This window comes from Elaeis guineensis, chromosome 11 (assembly GCF_000442705.2).
Source record: "Elaeis guineensis isolate ETL-2024a chromosome 11, EG11, whole genome shotgun sequence".
In the NCBI taxonomy this organism is placed as follows: domain Eukaryota; kingdom Viridiplantae; phylum Streptophyta; class Magnoliopsida; order Arecales; family Arecaceae; genus Elaeis; species Elaeis guineensis.
The window spans coordinates 30,673,088-30,680,348 of record NC_026003.2 but is presented as its reverse complement, the minus strand read 5'-3'; positions in this window follow the sequence as shown (position 1 = coordinate 30,680,348).

Here is a 7,261-nt window from a genome sequence, read left to right as displayed (position 1 = left end):
TAAGATCAGATATCGCATGCCCCACCTTCTCTCTCATTTTAAAATGGTGCAAGACCGCATCTTTTCAGCATTTTTACCGCATGAGAGGATAAAGCTAGGTGGTTGCTCACTTGAATTCAAATCAAATTTGAATTCAAATGCCAACCAACCTATCCTTATCCACTTAATGTGTGAGAAGATAAGGGGCGTGGGTTCTTTGTGCATGGAGAGTTTACAGAAGAAACTTTTTCTCGTGTAGAGAATGGGGCGCATAAATGGATAAGGTGGCGCATGAGATTAGTTGCCCATTCAAATTCAAACATCATTTGAATTTGAATGGCCAACCAACCATCTTTATCCACTCAAAATGGTGCACACAGGTGAGGTATGGGAAGGCTTCTGCATGGGAGAAAATTCATGAGAACTCATTTCTCATGAATTCAAATAGGCGCAGGTGAGGTGAGGTGGCGCAGGGAGATAAGTCAAGGTGGTTTCAAATATTAAATCAACCTAATTGAACCAATCTTATCAAAATAGGTTAGGCACAATTAGACTAAGTTAAATCCAACATAATTAGACTTAATTAGGCTCAATAAAATCCTAATCAAATTAAAAATTGACTAATCCCAACCCTTGATCAGATCAGGGACCAAGCCACCTTGGTGATTAGATCAACTCTTAACCTAATCGGGTCAAACCCAACTGAATCCAATTCAATTGGACTTGATCCAAAAATAATTACTTAATCAAATTGAGTTAATTATTGATCAAATCACTAATTAAATCTCTCATAAATATTGAATCCAAATTCGATGGACAATCGGGCATCAAAGTCCATCGATATGAATCCTTGATCGAAGAGTCCCAAACCAGTGGGACTCTTGACCTTGGTACCCAAAATGTGTGAAACTCATGATTAGAGAATCCTGATTCTTGATCACAGAGTCCCAGTCATGTAGGACTCAGAGTCTCCAAGTATTAGGACTCTTGGTCGAAAAGTCCTAGTCCAGTGGGACTCTTCACTGGCCATCAGATCAGATAGGAACCTCTAATGTGTGTGACCTCGCAGGTTCGAACCTAAGCCGGTAGCACAGGAACCAATTCCTATACTAATTGAAGTGACCATCTAGCAATGGTACCTGATGTTCGGATAGGTCAAATAGTGACAATCGCAACATTCAAAACCTATGCGAATATGGTTACTGTATAATTCATCCCTTTTGACCCCTGTGTATAGGATGACTCAGGGTTAAACTATCAACCCTGATTAGATCATCCGAATCGTGCTCAACTCAAACAGTCCTGTGACTCCTCACTAGGACTACCCTGGCCAAGATTTTGCTAAATTGAAACATGACTGTACACAACTCCTGAACTGAAGTTGTCAATCCCATCTTGACATACGCACCGACAAGTCAAGTACTTGACTACACCCGCAGCCTTCCATCATCGAATTAGAAATTCAGGTAGTCCAGTGCCTAAGTGCAGTGAGTTGCTTGCAAGTTACCGTGGCGGTCTCAGGTTGGAGGGACAGTTATACCCATATCCCATCGAAGCAAATCTTGATAGCAGAAAAAGCTCTGGAGTCGATCACATTCAGTACAGATGTACCCTTATATCTCACCTGTATGCCATACCAGTGTCTCCACACTCCTTAGTTAAGAGGACAACCAACCCATATGACAGACAACGACCTATGCTTGATAAATGTTGTTGTCCTTGGTAACAACGTATCATTTGGTCGTGAACAGGTTTAAAAACTAAATGACAAATCCTCCTTTGTCGAGTCTAAATAGTCCTAAGGACTTCACCACAACACAGGAGTTCATTAGAAGATGAAATAATTTGTGATGAAAAATATTAAAATAACTTTTATTAATTTATAATTTATATATAATACAAGAAAGAGTACAACCGTCAACAGGCTGACAATTGGCTTTGGGACACTATTTCCAACAATCTCTCAATTGGCCTAAAGCCAATCGGTGCAGTATCTAATACCCATCTTTGACTTGAAGTCATCGAACTCCTTCACCGCAATAGCTTTAGAGAATGGGTCGACCAGGTTCTCCTTCCTGTCGATCTTCTGAAGGTCGACGTCACCTCTATCCATGATTTCTCGAATGAGATGGTAGCGGCGTAGAATATGTTTCGTCCGCTGGTGTGCCTTCGGTTCCTTCGCCTGAGCAATAGCTCCAGAGCTGTCACAATAGAGCAGAACTGGACCAATTAGGGAGGGTGCTACTCCGAGCTCGGTGATGAATTTTCTCAGCCACACCACTTCTTTCGCAGCATCTAATGCAGCGACATACTCAGCCTCGCAAACTGAATCTGCCACAGTGTGCTGCTTGGAACTCTTCTAGCAAACAACCCCACCATTAAGGGTAAAAATAAATCCCAACACACTCTTGTTGTCATCGTGATCAGACTGAAAACTGGAGTCTGTAAACCCTATAAGTCTCAAGTCTGATTCACCATAAACAAGTCACTGGTCTTTAGTATTTCTTAAATACTTCAGGATGGTTTTAACAACCTTCCAGTGATTCTCCCCTAGATCAGATTGGTATCTACTCACTATCCCTAGTGAGTATGCCACATCTGGTCATGTACATATCATGACGTACATGATAAATCTCACTACCGAAGCATATGGAATTCTATCCATACGCTCTTTCTCTTGAGGTGTTGTTGGATAATTCCTCTTCGAGAGAGAAATTCTATGGCCTATCGGTAGATAGCCTTTCTTGAAATTCTCTATGCTGAACCTCTTCAGCATAGTATCAATGTATGTGGACTGGGATAAGCCAAGCAACCTTTTAGATCTATCCCTATAGATCCTCATCCCTAGAATGTAGGAAGCTTCTCTCAGATCCTTCATGGAGAACTGTGAAGACAGCTAAATCTTTATTCCTTGTAATGCAGGGACATCATTCTCGATTAAGAGAATATCATCCACATACAATACAAAAAATACCACTACTGGATCATTAGCCCACTTATAAATGCAGGGCTCTTCTTCGTTCTTAACGAAGCCATACGTCTTGATCGTCCTATCAAAACGTATGTTCCAACTCCGGGATGCCTGCTTAAGTCCATAAATGGACCTCTGTAGCCTGCACACCTTGACTCATCTATGGATGTGAACCCTTCAGGTTGTATCATATATACCTCTTCGTCCAGCTCTCCATTTAGAAAAGCTGTCTTCACATCTATCTGCCAGATTTCATAGTCCAGATGGGCAGCTATCGCAAGCATAATCTGAATGGATTTGAGCATTGCCACAGGAAAAAATATCTCGTCATAGTCTATACCATAACGTTGACGATATCCCTTGGCAACCAAATGGGCTTTATAGGTCTCCACTTTTTCGTCTGCGCCCCTCTTCCTCTTGAAGATCCACTTACACCCTATGGGTTTTACTCTTTCGGGTGGGTCAACCAATGTCCACACATCGTTTACCTTCATGGACTCCATTTCGAATTTCATAGCCTTTAGCCATTTCTCAGAGTCAGGTCTCTGCATTGCATCCATGTAGGCGATTGGATCCTCATCATTTTCATCAAGTTCGACAGGATCGTCATTTCGATCAAGAAATCATAGTATCTATCCGGTTGACATGGTACTCTACCAAACCGCCTTAAGGGTGCTGGAGCAATGGGCTCCGGATCTGATCTAACCAAATTCGATTCAGGTTCATCAACTTGTGTCGATTTTTCCACCTATCGAACTTCCTCAAGTTCGTCCTTAGAGGCAACAGTCCCTTCACCAAAGAACTTCTTTTCTAAAAAGATTGCCTTAAGACTGACAAACACCTTTTGCTCATCAGCTAGGTAGAAATAATATCCTTTGGTCTCTTTTGGGTATCCTATGAAATAACACTTGTCAGACCTAGGTCCAAGCTTGTCCGTAATTAAACGTTTAATATAAGCCAAACACCCCCAAACCCTAAGGTGCGAGAGTACTGGCTTACGTCCTATCCATATCTCGTATGGTGTTTTGGTTACAGACTTACTCGGAACCCTATTTAGAAGGTAACAAATCGATTCGAGCGCATATCCTCAGAGGGAGATCGGTAGACCAGCAAACCCCATCATGGATCAAACTATTTCCAACAAGATCCGATTCCTTCTTTCGGACACACCATTATGCTGTGGTGTTCCAGGAGGAGTCCACTGAGAGAGAATCCCATTCTCTCCAAGATATGTCAGAAACTTATTGGAAAGATATTCACCTTCTTGATCAGATCGAAGAGTTTTAATACACTTCCCAGTTTATTTTTCTACCTCATTTTGGAATAGTTTGAATATTTCAAACGACTCTGACTTATGCTTCATTAAGTAGACATACCCATACCCCGATAGGTCATCTGTGAAGGTTATGAAGTAGAAATATCCATCTCTTGCACTTAAGCTCATGGGTCCACATACATCAGAATGTACCAGACCCAAGAGTTCACTGGCTCGCTTACCTTTTCCAGTAAAAGGTGACTTTGTCATCTTTTCAAGAAGATAGGACTCACAGGTTGGAAGTGATTCACAACCACCAACTTCAAGAATTTCTTCTAGAGCCAACCTGTTTATCCTGTTCTTATTGATATGACCTAGCCTACAGTGCCAAAGATAGACTTCTGACATATTATCCATTCTAGGGCATTTATCGAAGGTTTGAACCATATTAACAAGCTGTGATAGTAAGTAAATTCTATTATTTAGTTGTCCAACAAACATTGTAACACCATTCAAAATGATATTGCAAATATTTCTTTTTATTAAAAATTCATAACTGTACATGGCCAAAAGTCCTACAGAAATAATATTTAATAAAAAACTTGAACAATAGTGACATTCACTCAGAATTACATTACGAGAGTTGATTACAAGGTTCATGATTCCTAAAGGTAGAACTGGAACTTTGCTTCCATCTCCAACATTCTGGAACCTCTCGCCTTCATCAAATCTCCTACTAACCTGCAGACCCTGCATCGAATTACAGATATGATAAGAGCTTCCAATATCCAATACCCAGGCAGTAGTATCACAAATGAAAAAGTTGCAAGGTGTTATCATATAATTACCTTGCTTCTTCTTCGGCCTGTTCGGGTCTAGGGAGGCAATGTATAGAGGACAGTTCCTCTTCCAGTGCCCCTGCTTCTTGCAAAAGAAGCACTCCGCCTGGCTCTGGTTGGGCTTGTGCTTCTTGGTCTGACCCTGTGCAGACATCCCAGCATGCGGCTGCACCTTCTTATTCTTCTTCTTCTTGAACTTCTTCCCTTTCTTAAAGGGTCGACGACCAGAAGAAGACCCTCCCACAACATTCACCGACTCCTTATGGAGCTGGTGGTTCTTCAAAAAGTTCTGCAGCAACCCCAACAAGCCGTGGTAGTTCACTGCTGGTTTTGTCATCCGAAAATGAGTAAAGAAGGAGAGGTAGGACTTGGGCAAAGAATTAAAGATCGCATCTTTACCGAGCTGCTCGTGCAAGGAAAAGTCCAGTTTACTTAGGCACTCAATCATTTCGATCATGTACAGTACATGATCAGTGACTGAGACCCCATCCCTTATATAAGCATTGAAAATGGCACAACTAGTTTTGTGCCTTTCAACATCGTCAGGCATGCCAAAGGAGTCGTTCAACATTTGAAGCATCTCCTGCGACTGGGCATTCTCGAACCTGCGGCTAAACTCATCATTCATTACCGCCAGCATTATGCACTGAACGGTGGTGCGGTCATTGAGCCACTTCTGATAAGTATCTCGGATCGTCCCTCTAGCGTTCGGGGCTAGCTCCTCAAGTGTCGGATCCATTACTACATAAAGGATCCGAGGATGATTTTTAATTTTTAATATCAGCTATCGAAATTAGGTCCCATAAGCTTGTCATTATCTAATAATGATCGGAGCGATAGGGTAGTGGCCATAGCTACATAAAGAAAAATCAGACCTTTTGTTAGTACATAAATTATTAATACTAAAGATTTGAACTTTAGTCTAAAGTTTTTCTCAGTATTTTTACGAACTGGTAGCCTCAACCTCCAATTCGAGGAATTACTTTAATTCCTTAGTGGATACTAGAATCCACACAGACTACACACGAGCCTAACTTTGGTTGGTCAACCCATGTGCATCTATGGGTAGGTTCATAACCAGTTGTTTCTCTAAACAACTTCTAGTAATTAATTTTGCCCCAAAATCTAATCAGTAGGCTTTGGCCTCCACTGAAAAGATCTGATTAGGTCCAACCATTAACATGATTTGATTTAGTGAATCTGAGTAATAAATGATCAGGCCCGACTTTGGCCGGCCAACCTGACCACCATCAGAAAGACTTAACCAAATGATCATATTATGAATGATAATTCTATTAGTCAATAAGCACCAGACCTTTGGGCCTCCAGTGATTATTAAACTAATGGACTCATTATCACTGACTTAATGAGAGGCTATGACTTAGTTATCACTATAACTTAATCATTTTTAGGAATCTAATAATTTTTGAAGATTTTATTAAAGGATAGAAGAGAAGAAATTAACCAGCCAATTTCAATCCTCCCACTGATTTCACCAAGTCAGATTAAAAAAGATTTAATTAAAGCTGGCATTAGGAGCATCTAAATCAGTCACACTGATTTATCTAATGACATGGGTGAGCCCTAATCACCAAGTGATCTAATCAAAACCTAACTCACCAGGTTGGCCAGGTAAGTGAGATCAGTGAAAGGGATATGTCATTAACTCGTCAGAGATCGAATCAATGCAAGTAACTCCCAGTTAAAAACCACTGGTCAGACTGCCGAACTTACCTTAGACACCAACCAGTTCATTAGTTTTAATTTGATCAACTTAGTAAATAGGGTTCCACCGCATAGCCATGAATTAAGTCCATCTTGGTCTAGTTAAAGACATGGACCCATTCAACTATAACAATTGGAGTTGAGTCTAGAGTATCTTCGACCTAATCTAGTTCAACTTTTGATTAGATTTGACCAATTACTCTAATTTTATCCATTTCTTTAAGCTAACCTTAGGTCTAACCCAATTATGGATCTAATCCATCTAACCCATTGACCCACAAGTTTATGCAATTATCTTAGATCTTAATTCACAATTCTAGCCCAACTAGACAACACTTAATTCTTTTAATTAAGTATTTGGGCTGATGGGTTAGGGTTTGGTATTTCAAAAATAATTTTTAAATTTGAAAGGTTTTATTTTCTGTTCACCAAATGTGTTGACTCATTTTACAAATTGATCAGCACATTTCATAAACAGCAATCCTATTGCTA